At 40.2% G+C, this 16,805-nt stretch overlaps 1 protein-coding gene across 2 annotated transcripts in view; it reads left to right on the forward strand.

Moving 5' to 3' along the window:
* LOC142028416 (retinoblastoma-associated protein-like) overlaps positions 1–16,805 on the forward strand; it is a 51,029-nt gene that overhangs the window by 20,268 nt on the left and 13,956 nt on the right. The window lies entirely within an intron of this gene.

Below are 16,805 nucleotides of genomic sequence, written 5' to 3' on the forward strand. Positions count from 1 at the left end.
GAGGAAGAGGTCGGGCTGGGTTTGAAGAATGGTTTCAGTTCGGTTTGTTTGCCTTCCCCTCATCTGATAAGGCGTCTGCTGGGACTGTACCTTGCAGGCGTGCAAATGGTCACCAGCGCAGCGCTGCGGCTGCAGCCTCCGCTTAACTCTTTCCCTGCTCCCTGAAAAGTCCTGGGGGCCAAAAGCTTCCTCGCAAAATCTTTTTTTTTCAGTTAGGAAGAGACTTTTCAGCGCCTGAATAACGCGCCTTGAAATTCCCGTTCTTCTTTGGAGATAGTAGTGATTGTGGGATCTTATATTTTCTTTTATATAGGATTATTTTACATTTTATTTGATGGAGGATGCATCTTTCGATAGATATCTTTGCTTGTGACAGATAATGCGTTAATTGCCAGAACTCACCTGAGCAGTCCTACCTCGATTCCCTCAATACACCAGTACAAACCTCAGGAGGGACAAAGTAATGTTGATAGGTAATTAAATCATTTCACCAAATACTTACTGAAAGAGAGAGGCATAAATAATATGAGCCTGTGGGTTGCTCGTGGATATTCCCAGGACTGAGATGTGTTGCAGTGCAAGGAGAAATTTTTAACTTGTTCCATATTAGAAAGCATATCCCAAGCTCTATTCCTAATCAGAAAGATGGTTCTTCTTACAAAAAAAAAAATGCTTCATTTTTTTTTTTAAATTCTGTGGTACAGAAAGCATTTTCTTCAATATGTAAGCACAGAATTAATATACCAAAATAAATACTGCACTATGCAATTGTTTCTGATAATTTAAAGGGGGCCAGTTATCACACATGCACAAAATACTCCCATTAGTCACTGATTAATGAAACGAAAACATGTTGTAACTAATTAAATTGTTAAGTAAATATTAAAAAAGCAGCTCTTACTGCCTTTAGGGGCAGATATGAGATAAATCTCAGTTTAGACAGACCCATTTATTTAACAACAGCTTGGATAGACTCACATCTGGCATCAAAACCAGTCTATTTCTAAGTCTTAGAATAACAAATCTCTTCATATCTGGCTGGGTGGCATGGTTCTTTTGAACGAGATTTTAATCAGTTGTACCTAAGCAAGGCTCTGGGCAAAACCTTTCTAGTCTGCTCTAAAGGAGAGTAAATAGTAGCACTTCACAGGGGTTTGGCGTAGTTTCTTAATGTAAGGTATGTCAGACAAAATTCACAAACATGCAAAAATGGGTCTTGCTTTATTTCAAGCTTCCTTGGTAAGTTTCTTCTGTGAAACTCTTTCACCTTGATTTTGAGGTGAAATCAAGCAGTTTCACTTCTACAGGAAGAAACTACCGGAAACCTTTTCGACTATTTTTGAAATTCATACCTAACCATAAAGCGTAGCGCGTTTTCTACTTCTAAGTCAGCGAGAAATGAAAATGTGAGCCTGGCAGAGTCTCCTGTGGGTCCAACTTAACTGGTATCTTAGCATAAAGTTGCCTTACCTGGCTTTCCTCACAAAAGCAGTAGTGTCACGTGGTTAAATTTTGTTTCTGCTCCCGGCAGCCTTGCACAGTGAAAGGGGAGTTTTCCTGCCAGAGTTCCCGAGTTCTGCATCGGGCCGTGGGAGCTCTAAGCTCGGTTTTCCTGGTCCGGCTTTGTTTGCACGGAAAAACCGCGTGGGGCAGGCTCAGTTACTGGAATGAAAATCCCTGAAGTACAGAAATTTGACGTCATGTGTCAAGACCTCAAGCAAGAATTCACCTTTAGAGAGAGAAACTAATGGAAATGAGTGTATGTCTCTTATTCATGAGTACTTGGATTTTCTGTTTGGGCGAAGGTGTGGGTGCGCAGAGACAGGGTGGGGATGTCTCGGGAGCACTTTTCATTTTTTCCACCATAAATGTGCTTTAGAGCAATCGCGAGGGTGCATCCTCAGCCTTCAGTCGTCCGTCAGAGCCCCTGCGTGCTGTGGCCAGTGGTGTTGCTCCTGTTACGAACGTGGGTGCTGCTCAGAGCTGTATTTTAGGGGCTCGGATATGTGCTTCTGGTGTCTTTAGGATTTTCTCTCGCCCCTGCAACTTTCTGGTGCAGAACAGTACGTGCACTTTACCCTAATTGAAGAACTAGCTGATATTGATATACTTCCAGAAACAGCATTCTGCTGCAGGGTTTCTCCACCTGCAGAAGAAAATTTGGAAACCCCGAGTTTAACAGGTTTTTGCTTCATATTGTGTTTCAGTGAGGAGGTATATGATTGAGCGGGTGGTCTGAGTCATTTTAGCGTAAGAGCGTGAAGGGCAAAAGTGACTCGCACAGCCATTTTCTTAATTTAGAGGTGGCCGATTGCTATCAAGCAGCGAGCTTCTCCGAGCTGACGAACCTGCGTTAGCGCGCCGTGGGAATCGAGAGCAGCCTCCCTTCAGGCTGGGCTCCGGCGCGAGCGGCCGGGAGACTTCGTCGCACGCTTTCCTTTCGTTAGGTCGCGTTTTTAAGACGTTTGGCTCTGCGCCATGGGATTTGGGAGAGCCTTCAGTGAGCCCCAATGCTTCAAAACAAAAAAAAAAAAAAAAAAAAAAATTTAAAAGCTGTATTGGTTATGATGGAGGAAGAATTGATGTGGTAATGCCCTTGCTTGTGCTCCTTCACCGTGGGCAGATTTTCCTTTGGGATGAGGAGGAGGAAGCAGCTGCGGCGAGGGCCCTGTACGCTTGAGGGGTTTTAGTTTGTTTTTTTTTTTTCTCTAAAGGAAACGCCGCTGCAGGGAGATGCGTACGTAAGTCTGTCTGCCTTTCTGCATCAGAGACGGGAATGGGTTAGGACTTGTCGTTTGCTGGATGAGCAAAGATTGCGTTTCCATCAACAGGTTTCCTCTGGCTCTTGAAGAGGCATCGGAGGCAGAGCGAGCACGGGCTCCTTAAAGCTGAGAGCTGAGATGCTTGGGATCGTCTCTTGCTTCAGCAACGAACAGATTTTTGTACACTCCTTCGGACGGTTACCACTTATCTCTGCTTACATGGGTTGAGATACCTGAGTTTAGGTATCTAGGACTCTTTACGCCCTTGAGCGATCTTGGATTTGTGAGGCAAACCGATTCCAGCGTTGAACAGGGGGGTGAGAAGGAAAAGTCCTTGTAACCCCGGCAGTGTGCTAGTACAGAGCTGTTGGCTCTCGTTTAGGACACAGGGGCAGAATCCCTGAAATTCAGAAGTCCAAATAGAGTGGTAAAGAAATATTTCACTGAAATAAAACAAGTACTGGAAGGCTTTCCAAGCCTTTGGAGTTGTTTCGGCCAGTGTTGCGTGTTCTTCTGGTGTTACCCTGGCCTTCAGTGCTGGAATCAGACAGAAGTCGTAGTTAAAGGTGAAATGACTTTTGAACTCGTCCTGTGTACTGCATTTAGTCTGGTGCTGATGCCGCTACTGAAAGCTCTTTAGAGGAAAAAAAACCAACTTTGCCATGAATAACACTGTAATAAATTCTTACAGTGCTTCCAAACCCAGAGTATGCACTGTTACACCGAGGCTGTCAGATGCACAAAGCACTGTGTGTAACTCCGTTATTCTATAACTAACCTTACTGCTTTTGGAGGCACACCTGTATCACGGTACAGGCATTTGTTCTCACTTCGGTTAAGCGAGCTTATGCAAAAGAAGTTGTGCTATCTGTTGCAGTGAAGACAAACCCTGGCAGGACAGTATTTTCTTTGCCCTAAGTATTATTATTTATCCCACCATTTTCATGGGTTTTAGCATTTTTAGCCTATCTACTGGAGTTTCTCTTTGGGCATCTGTATGTACAGGAAGGAATTTATTATGGTTGAGACATAGGGCTGGGAGCCAGGAAGACTTTTTCTGGCTCTGCCACAGATTTTCTGTTCCAATCCTGGCAAAGTTTTCTATGACTTTGTGCTTGAACTTCCCTCCATGTAAGAGCTCATTCGCTTCCTCACTGGGATGCAAGGCCGCCTTAATTGTTAAATATAGTTTGAAGTCCTTGGATGGAGAACATTTTATTAAGTATGATATTCAGATAATTGCAGTGGCTAGTGAATGCGATAAAAATGTAGGAAGATTAAAACTTTGTATTTTTAGGTTAGATTCCTGCCAAGCAAAAGGATCTATTAAGAGACTTAATTCCAGAAGTCTATGGGGAAGTAGGTACAGAGAAAGCAGGGCCGGGAACTCTGACCTTCTCGGTTACCTTTCAGGATTTGCCTGCTCAGACACTCCTTAGTGACTCTAAGGCTGCTTCTGGTAAGGGGCTTACTGCCACCGTAAAACGCAATGGTGGTGTCCGCCTACGGAGACAGTGCGAAGGAGTTAGCACACTGAAAATTCTCTTTTTTTCCCCCTTAAAAATTTTCCTGTGCAGTAGGCAAGTCTTTAAATGAACATTATCAGATTTATGGTGAACGGACAATTTTCACCTAGTCAGACTAATCCTGCATGACTGTTGCATAGCCAGTTAGACTCCTCTGTATCAGGAAACTTGTTAGCGTAAATGCAGACGAAACTACACCTACAAATTACAAGTAAAAGTTAAAAGAAAACTGTAAATATTTTCCACTGAAAGTCTGACTGATCTTCTAGAACCAGTTTTCCCAATTAGTTTTTGTTTTACTAGCTATGTTCTAATACACAGCTGCCAAAAATCTTTCAAATATTTAAAAAAAAAAAAGGCAAGAGAAGCTAAAGTGTTTGGGCTGTGAGTCTGTTAGGTTGTCTAAGTTAAAATAATTTCTCTCTGTGTGTTATTGCTTAAAAAGGGAAAAGGAAGCTCAGAATAAAATAAAGAGTTCTTAATTCCTGTGCATTTGAAATGCTTCTCTTTTCAATTGTTTCAATTTCCGTTGTAGGAAACACAACTGCTCCTCTCCTCCTTGCAGAAAGAGGAAACAATTTTTTCCTTTTATATAAATTCAGGCTGCTAGAGTCCTGTTTTTTTTTTCCTCTACTCTTGAATTCATGGAGAAGAGGGCTTTTTAAACCCAAATATATGTATAGCAAAGGTATTTTATTGTTGCAGTCTCTCTAAATAACGTGAGAACAACAGATTGCTTTGGTTCTTTGTTCTTAAAAATGTGCGGTGAGTATGACAACCATACTTTAAGAAGTGCCAGTTTTAGTCAAATTCTAGTTCTGAAATACTTCTTTGCAGTATTTGTTGTGTGACCCTGTGTGGGTAAGCAGTTTCTTTGAACCACTTCAATTAGTTATCTGAAGTTCCTTCCTTGCTGTTTCCTATACTGTCCTTTATATACCTAGTGTTATCAAGAGAAGTGGACTACAGAGAACATGTTTTTACTTAAGGAATGCTACGTAAAAGCTGATACAGGCAGAAAGGAAAACCGACATGTGTTGATTAATAATTTTTAAGCAGCTAAGAGGCAAATAAGCATATTCTTTTGCTTTCCTGGCTGGAACCCTCTCCTTTGAAGTGAAATTTTGCCTCTAAAGTGCTGCTGTTGGGACTGCGTTCAGTCGTTGCAGTATCCCTTGGCGTAAGATAATCCTTCAGAATACTTAAAAGTCTGCTTGAGGCCTTCTAAAGACGACATTCTTGTTTCATTTTGATTTTGCATAAAAGTTTTTTGGGGCAGGGTTTTGCGGAAAGTTTCCCATGCACAGTGATGGAGAGAAGTGCAGAATTATGTTCTGGAGTTTGTTGTACAAGTTCTGAAGATAGTTTTAGAATATTTCATTTCAAAAAACATATGTCCCCTCTGCTTACATTTTAGAGCTTGTTCTTGGCATTATTTGGTTTGTTGACCACAGTAGTTGAGACAGAGATTGAATATATGGGATTAATTTTTTTAAAGCACAATACTGCAAGTTTGAAAGTCATTTTTGTGATAGCACTAAGAGAAATGTGCAGTGTCTGACAGTAAAAGGAGCTTTGCTATCTCAAAGGTCCAGTTAATGCTAATGAACACGTTAGGTTTACCTAGAATTATATAAATGGTGTCATGGAATATGCAGATTGGTTGTTTGCATTGTAAATACACATGAGCAGTTACAGCAGTGTTTTAGGCCACTAACAGATGGGTCTAAAATACTTCCATGAAGGTTCTTGAGTTGCACTTTTTGTGTAACTCACGGCAAGTACCAGCGGCAGTTTTTTCTTATGTTCTCAAATGTTTTGATGTGCAAAGGAAATTTTTCTGAGAAAGCAATTGTAAAGATACTCAGAGCAATGGAAATTTTGAAATTTCTCTCCACCTTATATGCAGGAAATAAGTTAAATGGCTTTCCCTAACACTATGGCAAATTCTGGCTCTACTCAAGCTTATACTTTCTAAATCATAGGATTAGAAATTCAATGTTTAATTGTAGTTGGCAGAAATTTGCCCAATGTTCCGTGACTAAAAATTCAAAACACTTTGCAAGTGCAAAACATGACTGTTTTATGAAAAAAAAAAATAAAAATCAGCTGCTATAGTAAGCAAGTACTAGAAATGATAGGAAGGAAATGGAAGAAGCTTCATGAATTATTTTCAAAGCTATTCCAAACACACAGGATGAAATGGGTCAGGAGGACAGAACTTGCAGAAAGACATTTCTAATTTGTTTAATTCTAAGGCAATTACTTTTATTTTTCAGATCTTTAGTTTAAGTTTTTGCCCAATTGTATTCTCTGGCCAGGATTGAGGTAGACTGGTTCCATGTCAGAATTACTGGCATTTATCCCTGTAGTTCTTGAGGATGTATTTCACATTCATGCCAAATTACTTGCAACCACCACATCAAGTGCTTGCAGCCCCTTGCAGTTTTGGCTGAATGGAGGCCTCTGAGTTTGTACGAGAGGATTTTAACCTCTACGTGTCAGAGACAGCACAAAGCCCGCAGTCACATTCCTATTCTCTTTTTTATAAAGGATAACATAATTAAGTTATTGAAAGAATTTACCATAGTCATTCAATAAGATTTATTTTATAGTTAAAAAAAAAAAACGGCTATGGTATTAATTTGCATTCCTTCACAAAACTGGAATGTAAGAAGTTCAGGAAAAATAAAGTTTCATAAGAGTTGTTCAAGCTGGTAAGCTAATTAGTATAGATAAATACTGACATGAAAATGCTTGTCAGGGGAGAACTACTGCCAAAAAGCAGAACTTGGACTTGATTAATGAGAAGAACTATTACTTTCTAAATGTGTAAGTCAGCAAATAGCCCCTTTAAATTCTGCATCATAAGATTACTTAAATGATTATTTAGCATATCATTAGCACTGGGAAACAGCAATTACAACTACTTCAGCTGACTTCCCCCCCCCCCCCCCGCTCTTTACTTCCAGACCATATCCTGAAGTTTTATGAAATAAATTCAGTACTTTATGAACTTTTTTTTTATTACATTGTTGACCACATTTAGCAGTTTTATTTTCACTGTGGCTATCAGCTAATACCTAGAAGGTAAGAAAGGAGACATCAAAGCTTTGGAGGAGGGATGTAGGACATGCTTCTGTCCTGCACCCCCTTACTCGCGTTTCTGGGCTTTTTCAAACTTTCTCAGCTGCCGTCTTGTGGTAGTTTAGTGGTTCAGTGGTATAGGTGGAAAAAGTGAACTTTTGGCTACGCACATCCTTCAGATGTGAGGTAGAAGCAGTGGTATTGAAATTCCTCGGCTCTAAGTTTCCGTAGTTATCAGTTACATCGTCTCTGAAAGAACAAAAGAAAACGTTGGTTGACATGGGGGCATGAGATAAGAATGAGCAGATTAGGTACCCGTTATTTCAGAAAGGCCACGGAGGTCCTACTTCTGCTTACAAATGCTACCTTAACTCTCTCTGTACTTCTTGAATTCATTGGGTTCTGATATGGTTTCTATGATTGACTTAAACAGTTTAAATGCAGGTTGTTGCTCGAAGTAACCCTACTGCCGTCCCTTCAGGACTCCCCTCTGCTTCTTCCCTTGTGCTGTCTGTATATACGCACTCAGCTGAATGAGGAAAACTAGTTGGTTTAAAAATAATCCTAACAAATACATCATTTCCACAGTCATAGCTGTGCTAATGCTAAAGCAAGGGACGAAGCAGAAAGCGCAGGTGAGTAACTTCGAGGAGCACCAGCGCACTTAAACTGATTTAAGCCAGTTGTGAAACTGTGCTGTAAGTTCTGTGGCAGAATGTTCGCCTTTGAGGCTTTCAAATTTTATTGTTTTGACTCTTGGCCAGCCTTTAACTTAGTGTTGGCTATATGAGGTTTAAAAGCCTCTGCTAAGCTCAAGAGCGAGATCTGTGGTTCTGGTCTACTACCCTGTAATTTATTGTCATATAAATGGTTTGAAACAGTGATATTTATAACAAAAGAGCCACGTATGCCTGATTAGTTTTTCCACAAAGGAAGATAAAAATGAGCAGCAGTGCAGACTCACCATGCATAGTCATGCTTTCCTATTTGAGATGAATCGGGGTGATAAAGGGCGACAGCTTTGTATGGCAAATATTCGATCCGGATTCCCTTGAAGATGCTGTAAGTTTTCTTACTGACCTCAGGGTGGTGGATGCTTTGAGCCAACTGTCTTTAGTATTGGTATTGGTTTCCATTTTCCCTGTCATGTTACAGTCTAAAGACTCATGTTAAACAATCTAGAGAATTAGAAAACCACAGACAAATATGGTACAGGTACCTCATGTCACCTGCAGTTAGACAGAATAGAGAATCAGGTAGCAGAGAGATGAATTCAGATTCTTTGAGATTGTCATTTGTGGATCTAACTTCAGAAATGCCTGAATTTGCAGCCTCTTATTTCATTGGAAGTGAATGGTAAAACCTGTCTTGTTTTTGCTATAGCATAAGCATATGCTTCACAATAGCTATAGAAAATGCCCACTGAATGACAAATGAGGAACTTGTTAGATAGTTAAGTTAAAAAAACCAAAACAAACCAAAATAGAGAAGTCTACATAAGAGAACTCCTACTGATGGTTTGTTGCATCTGAGTTGTGGTGCCTTGTACGAGCTTTTCTTAAACAGGGCTGTTTCTATGTAAGGCTCCTGTCTGCTGTTTTGCTGTACTTGGGAGCGCACGTTGGGCTGTAGTACTTTACGTATTTGCTTTGGTTTCTATGTGAGTTTTACATCAGTATATCTGTGGTGAAGTCAGTGGAGCTGCCCATAACAGATACCACACTAAGCAAAAGCAGAAATGGGCATTTTCTCTACAGTGAAAGTGAAGCCAGCAGGGTAAAATTGCATCCCAAACAAAGTAACTCCTTTTAGTTTGACAGCTATTTCCATGTGTTCTTTGTCTGTCTTCCCCTGAGATAGCAAAACACTGGAACGTATGGATGTACAGAACAACTGAAATGTATATTCCTAAGTCAGTGTGAAAGTGGGCTGTTTCCTTACCAGAAGCAATGTGTTGAAATGTCAAGGTCAACTCAATTTGTGGGTTTTTTTAAGTCTTTTTATTCTCTAAATTTTCAGAGGCAGGCAGGTTTTCCTTATTAAAACACAACAGAATTCTATAGTAGCTATGACTTCTTAATTTCATAGGGATTTTACTTCTTTTAGGATAATCCTTTCAAGAGCTCACCTCTATAGCAGAGTTGATAAAATGGATTTTTTTATTATTTTTTTTTCTAAAGTGAACACTTTGTTTCTATCCCCCAGCCTTTCTTAAAAATTATTTTCAGTTTCTGGTGGGTGGAGGAAGTTGTTTGGAGATCTGTATAACTGGGAATGGAAACTGTTTATGTAATCCGTCTGACCGCGCTGTGCATCTGCACTGTTCTTCTTGCACAGACCTGTCAATCAAAATGCGCTTTTTAGTTGCTTTTGCCATAGCTGTGCTAGCTGTGCTCAAGGCCGTAGGTATGGCCGAAGTCTCCGTGCCTGCGAGAGGTAGGATTTACTCCACGTCTATGCAGCTCGCCCGTGCTAAGCTTTGGCATTGCACCGTGTGCCGAGGGCAGGAAACGATCAAAGTAGAAACTATGTGAAAGGTGGGTTTAGCAGAAATGGCTAAGCTGCAGTTCAGGTTTGTTTTTCTAGTGCAAATAATAGGAGAAGCTGTAAAATTCAACAGACTCCAGATTGCATCATTCTTTACGTGATGTGCGACCTTTACGCCCTCTGGAGTTTGAGAGCTAAAGGGAAACATTTTGGGGGGCTTCCATAAGCCTGGCAGTTTAAAATTCCTTAGAGGGAGAGGAAAGCTTCCAAGTCATCCCAACCTTCCCGCGTTTGCTTGAGCCACAGAAAGTAAACAGTACCAAGTTCGAAACGGTCGTATGCAACTTCAGTAAAACAGGGTTCAAATATTTCAGTTAAATCATGCACGATGGTAGTTCGCAGTATGATCAAGTTTCAAAATTAGTATGATGCCTTTTAAAGCACCGATCAGTGAGCTGCTGTTTCGCCATTCCTCAAAGAGGTACCACAACCTGATCGTAGTACTAGCGGAAAGAGTTTGAAATGCTTTTTGTTGGAAAACATATTGGCAAAATGTAAGATTTCTGTGGGAGTATGTTTCAGTGAAATTTCTTCCAAAAAGGCCAAGGGAATTTAAAAAAAAAAAAAAAAAAGAAATTTTGTAGAAGCTAATTTAGTTTTCCTTAAATTTCAGGAAGTAAAACTAGGAGCAAAAGACTTCAATTTTCTCAAAATAGGATGTAAAACATAGGGCTTTCATCAGAAACATTGAAACTTTGGTTTTGCTCTGTTTACAAGTGACTTAAGAGTTTCTCACAACAAAAATTCAGAGAGCTTGAATAGAAAAGCACTTTGTTACTGAAGGATTTCACGGTTTTTGTGTGGAAACGGCAGGATATTTGTAATCTAATGAGATCAAAGGAAACATAAGTTTTGATCACTTGGTAATTTAATGTACCTTGTCAGCTAAGTCAGTTTTACTGCTTTGTTGATAGCTGCTCTTCATGTATTGCCTAATGTCACTGATTTATTGCTTCAGGGAGAGTAATTTCCATTCCTTTCTGTACACGTTGCAACCTTTAGTTATATGTCCATAGAAATACCACCGGAAGGTAAGTGGTCAAAGAGCAAGTGTTGCACAGAGGAAAGAGACACCAGAGGCCATGCAAATATCTTGATTTTCATAAATGCATCTGCTCCCTGTACTCAGGAGTATCTGAGCACAAAAAAAAAAAAAAAATCATCCAAATTGTTCTCAAAATTTTGACATTCTTTTAGGTCATGTTACTTTTTTAATTTTTGTCATTTTAAAAGGAGGGTTGGCTTCCTCATTATCTTGACGAAGACCCAAGACCCACACGCCCACGTCTCAGCTGGGCAACCTTGCTTTCAAGTCGGCGGTTGGGTGCGTGTTTCTCGGCCAGCACGGCTGTGGTTAGGTCCTTCTCCTGAGGCACCTGGTTGCCCTCATGGGTCTTGCAAGGAGCCTCCAAACCCAGTTCTGGCTTCAGGTTCCAGAATTGGGTGGGCAAAGGGGCTGAAGGTGGGATGCTGAGTACGGGTCCTTGGTGTGGGTGTAGCGCAAGACCTTCCCATAGGGAGGGAGAGAGGTTTTTGCATCCATGCTACTCAAAAGTGAAGTGAGGGATCTCGTATGTGGTATTTCAGAAAAAAACCCAAACACGTGATCTTCGTCTTTTTATAACTGTTGATTTTAAAACTTGAAGATGATTAACGTTGCTTTCCTAGGTCCTGGTGAAGTCATCCAAATAGAAGCACTCTGAGTTTTGAAAACAAATTTGTGTTGTTTCCCTGGGTGTCAGCAGGATCTAACTTGCTTTTTTTGTACTTCAGCACTCAGACATTTTTGTCCAAAACCATGTTTTCTCTGAGTCACTTACCTTTGTGCTCTACTCTGGTAGCTTATGTAATTCAGACACCTAAGGAAAAAAAAAAGGCTCGGTCCAATTTTTAACAAGGAAGGAAGCTAAAAATGAGAAGGTTGAGTTGACAACAAAAATTTTATGGTGCAGTCACCTGGCTATATTGCAACTCTCTACATATCTGTTATTCGTTAGTCAAATAATTCAGAATCACAGCGTGCCGTTATTTCCATCCATTCTTTCTCCTATCCCCCAAACTGGTGAGGTGAATTAAAAGAGCTCATTTTATATGAAGTAGGGATCAGCGATTGTCCTCTATGACATCCAGTAATCAGACGTCGTATATTAGGCCGTTTTATTTACATAGAAGAGCATTTAGGCTTGACCTTATAGTGTGAACTGGAAACAAAGTGTTTTAAAGCACTATAAATCAGTAATTTCCTGCATCGTTTTGCTCTTAATATCTAAGGAGGAAGTGTTCTGCCTTCCAGCATGTTTTTCCAGAGCGTAAGCTAGCCTTCACTGATCAGTCTTCAAAAAAGATTTTTGTGCGTGGCCGTGAGAAAAGGCACTGAATATAACGTCTTACATTATTTTCTGAAAAATAATACTGGCCTAATTTGGGGAAACGTTAGCTCAAGGTTCTTGCAGATGTTGCTGAGGTCCAAGTGACCATATAGACACAGTCACTTAGATGGTACATAAATTGTTTACATTTTTTTGCCCCTTTTTAGTGTTTTTGCCCTTTTTTGCTAGCTCAACTACATCTTTTGGTGTTAGAAAAGAATAAAAGCAGATATATTGCATTGTATTAAGGTTTTCTTAGTCTTTTTTAAAGATCCTAGAGTAACTCCATGGGTACCCCACATGTTTTAGCATAAGATACTTCCCATCATTTACTAAGGGATACTCCTGTGTTTGACAATAACAGTTATATTTTTTCCGTCTCAGATCTATGAAAAGCTAATGCTGACATACTAATTTTAGAATTGTTTCTGGTGTGGTTATATGAATTTACAGTTTATAGCAAAGGAAGCCAACTAATGCTGTAGATCAGTGAAATTGCCCTCAAGAGGAGTGGGGGAGAGTGAAGTGATAACCAGAAAAAAGCCAGGATGATAAGATCACCACTTTTTTTAGCAGAAAGCACTGTAATAACTGCCTCAGAACTAGCTGCAAAACTTTGAGAGAAAACAGTAGGAAAAACACTTAGTAAATGTTAAAATACTAGATTTGTAAAATGACTAAAAAGTAAGTGTGAAAAGGCTGTAATGTCAAAAAATATAGATACCAACGTCTTCCACGTTTTTGTTTCAGATCTGTTCAGAGAAGTTATTGAAAAGTTTGGGTTGTTTTGAGGGATTCTTATACTTGAGGGGTTCTGTATCACACTGACAAAATTCAATTATTTATTTTCAGGTTGGGAAGAATGTATTTTTAATGAAGACTAAACAATAGCCCAAGCCTTTTTTAATCTTCTCTTGTTAAACTGATTTCCAGTGCACTACTCCTTACCTCTATTATACAGTATTTTGTCTGATTGTTAAATAACTGCTTGTAAGGCAGAAATGTTTAATTGGAGACATCTTGTTAAATTCTGTCAACTGAGCGCTCAGCAGCTCTGCATATGCTTCTGCTTTGAAAGCTGAGCACAACACAACGACTGCCAGGTTTTGTCTGCCTTGAGCAAATACTAGGTATAGACTGAGGTTACTGAGCTTGAGATATTCTGTTATGGTAATCACAGAAGTATGGGCTCAAATTAAGATCAAAACTCTTCTTAAGGGATTGGTTTGTGCCCAAAATGTTGTTAAACTGATAGTTTTGTTACAACTTTAGTTCTTTCTTTCTTCTTTGTCATGTGTAATTTTCTTCAGACCAAAATATATTCTAAAAGTGGTTGTTAAATCCATTGCATAAAACAGTTTTCATGCTCGTGTTGCCATATTTTGTTACGAAACATGGCATATTGTTTTTGGAACACCAATTTCTTTGTCCTATTTCTTTTAGATTATATAAAGCACATTGCAAGATACTTATAGTCCTTTTTGCTTTTAAATATCATAGAGCAGTCTGCTCGTAATGGTTTCAGGACACGTACCATCACCTAGCTAATACTACTTTTTCTAGAGAATTGGTTTTTCTGTACATGCAGCTCATCTGCATCCTCTACGGATTGCCCCTTTTATCCTTTTTTGTTCAATACGTGATTTGTTGACTACTTGGTTTTGTTGGTAAAGGATACTGTCCTGCTCTTTCAAAAACTGCTGTCTACAAAGTTTCCCGGCACACTTAACCGCTTTCAGCTGGATTAAGAGAATCGGTGGTGGTACATTGTACCTGAATTTGTCCAGCTAACGAGAAACTGGATAGAACACGAGACTTGAAACTCAATTACTGGCTTTAACCAAAAATCTCAGAGGAGCTTCGTTGTCATGTCTCCACTTGTACTTGGAAAAGTAATTCCTGGAACTGTTCTTAATTGTTGTTCTGGGAACCAGAACTGTGTAAGTTAATTAGAAATGAAACCGCTAGAAAGCATGATGTGGTACTGTAAGAATCTGTTTGATTATTACAATAGTAATTACACAAATAAATTCTCCTTACTGAGATAGGCATTTTGTGACCCAAAAGTTCTTCAGAAGAAAGAGTGCTGTTTTGCTCCTGAGTGTTAATAATTTTACATATATGGAAATAACTGTAGAAATGTCGTTCTTAACACCGTGCGATGTCAGTTAATGTGATGGTCCTTTAAAGCATCTCTTATCTCTTTCCTGTGCTGCAAAAATCTTCACACTCTGTAGTGTTCTCACAGTTTAAAGTTGTTGATATAATTCTCAACCTCAAGATTTTTGGTTGCTGACTGATATGTTATCATTTCCAACAGTCAAATGATTCATCTCAAGTGGGTTTTAGTTCATGTATTGCATACAATTTCTTGTGCAGAGAGGGAGGAAAAAGGGGTATCAGTTCAGTTTGTCTTTGAGACCTTTTGGCTTTCGCCTAAAAGTCTTGAGAGGTAAGGTTTGTCCAAGAATTAGTCCTATTGAAGCCCGGTTACACTGGGGAGCTAGGTAATAAACGTGCTAATTACTTCAGACATGGAATGTTTCTGTAGCACCGCTGCCACTGCAGACCGCAGATCCATCTGGAAGACGCTCGTAGCAATCGCTTTGGGGAAAAAAAAAGTGGAGGACAAACCTACAATGCTATTGCCTTGGATAATGTTCAGCAAAAAAAAACATAGTAAGGATTATTGTATTCTGTAGTGCTTTGTGGACCTACGAGTGCAGTTGTCTGTTGAAGCAACGTGGATTTTCCACATTCACATTTTGTAGCGGTTACTTCCACAGCCGAACACTCGGGCTGTACGATAAAGTAGTTGGGTTTGGCTTTCAGTCCTATTGCCTGGTAATTTAGTTTGGTGACTGGTAATCCATGGGCTACTCTACTGGCTTAATGATAACTCTGTTTTATTATTTTGCTAAGAATTCTTTAAACTTTGACTTTGGAGTGTTGGGTGGGTGTTCTCAGAATTACTCTACTAATTCAAAATTTGTTTGTTTTAAATAACAGTAACATTAAAGCCCTTTTTTAAAAATGTAAAGTTAAGGTCATCTTCCCCTGTTCGTTATTTCTGCTTTTATCATCCTTGACTATTGCAGCTACTTTATTGCCTACTCATTGAAAGTCGTGAGATCTTTTCGCGGCGAGTTTATTTTTCCTGAAACTGAATAATTTTGTGACCACGTTTCCCTGTCACTTGTCAACGTTAAACAGCAGCAGTCCCAGCAGGGAGTGTGAGACTTCACTGATAACCTCTCTCCGCTGTGAAAATTGACCATTTATTCATAGTTTTGATACCTGTTGTTCAGCCGGTGACTGCGTTCCCACCCGCCCCCTCTGGCAGCGCTTTCCTGACGGAGCCTGTCAGAGCCTCTCGTCTGGAGAGCGGGAGATCTTCTGCGGGATCAAAGACGCGTTGACCGCTTTTCGAGGAGAATCCTGGGGATTTGTGAGGCTCGACGTCCCTTTCTCCGCGAAAGCCGGTGCCTCGCGTCATCCTCCGGCTGCTTGTTTCTGTCGCTTGGCTTGACAAAACGCAAACGCTCGCGTTGCCCTGAGGTGGTCCGGGTAGGGGAGCTGCTCTGAACGTAAAACTTAAGGCCTCCCCCGCCAAACGTGCTTACATAAAAACAGCGATAAACAAAAACGACAGCAAAACCTCAGTTCCCTGGAGCAGAACTCCAGCTCTGGTGACAGACGAGGGACTGGGGACGGTGGACAGGAGGGAGGCCGCAGGTGGATGGAGGAGTTTGGGTGGTCTACTGGCTTGGAGTATTTGTGTAGTTAAGGCTTTAACGTGCTGAACAGTAACTCCTTAGTTACTCGGCAAGCCTTCCTTTTTCTTTATGAAAAGCACTGCGAGTTTTGTGAGTCTTGAGCAGAAAAAACTGCTGAAGGAGGTGGTGCAAGCCGCGTAGTAGCAGTCTTCCCAGGGTCATCCTGAGTAGTTTAAGCAAAATAGTTGAATAAAAATGTAGTTCTGCTTGTAGACTGTCTTTCAGAACTCCTTTCAAAGCGATTTTGAAAAAGTTGGTCTCACAGGCTTGGCAAATAGGAGCAGTCCTGATGACCATGGTTCATTTTTGCTCTTCAACATTCAACTGGGGATTGATTTGCGGAGCTACAAAGCAATAACTGTGTCAGTAGTTTCCCTGTTTGCAGAGCGTTATCATTAGCCTGTGTCATATTTTTGAACATACCAATAGTATGAGTCACTGTCTTAACACAGAAGTTCTATAATCTTTATGGTTAAAATTTAGAAACTGCAGAAAACAAATTGAAGTTGCTGGAATCCCTAGGTCGTCTTTAAATTTGTTTCACTTTTTAATTTAGCTTGACTTTGCTGCTGCTGTTTTTAAAAGCAGCTATCACCCCAAATATCTCACTGAGCCTGCCAACTCTTTGTCTTGCTGTGATGTGCTGCTTGAGGTTTGGTTTGGGTTTGGTTTTTTTTCCCCACCTGTCCCCACACCTTTCCATAATTTCTGGGGAAGACACGTGTGTGGTGGGCCTCT

This window comes from Buteo buteo, unplaced genomic scaffold (assembly GCF_964188355.1).
Source record: "Buteo buteo unplaced genomic scaffold, bButBut1.hap1.1 HAP1_SCAFFOLD_351, whole genome shotgun sequence".
NCBI classification, from domain to species: Eukaryota; Metazoa; Chordata; class Aves; order Accipitriformes; family Accipitridae; genus Buteo; species Buteo buteo.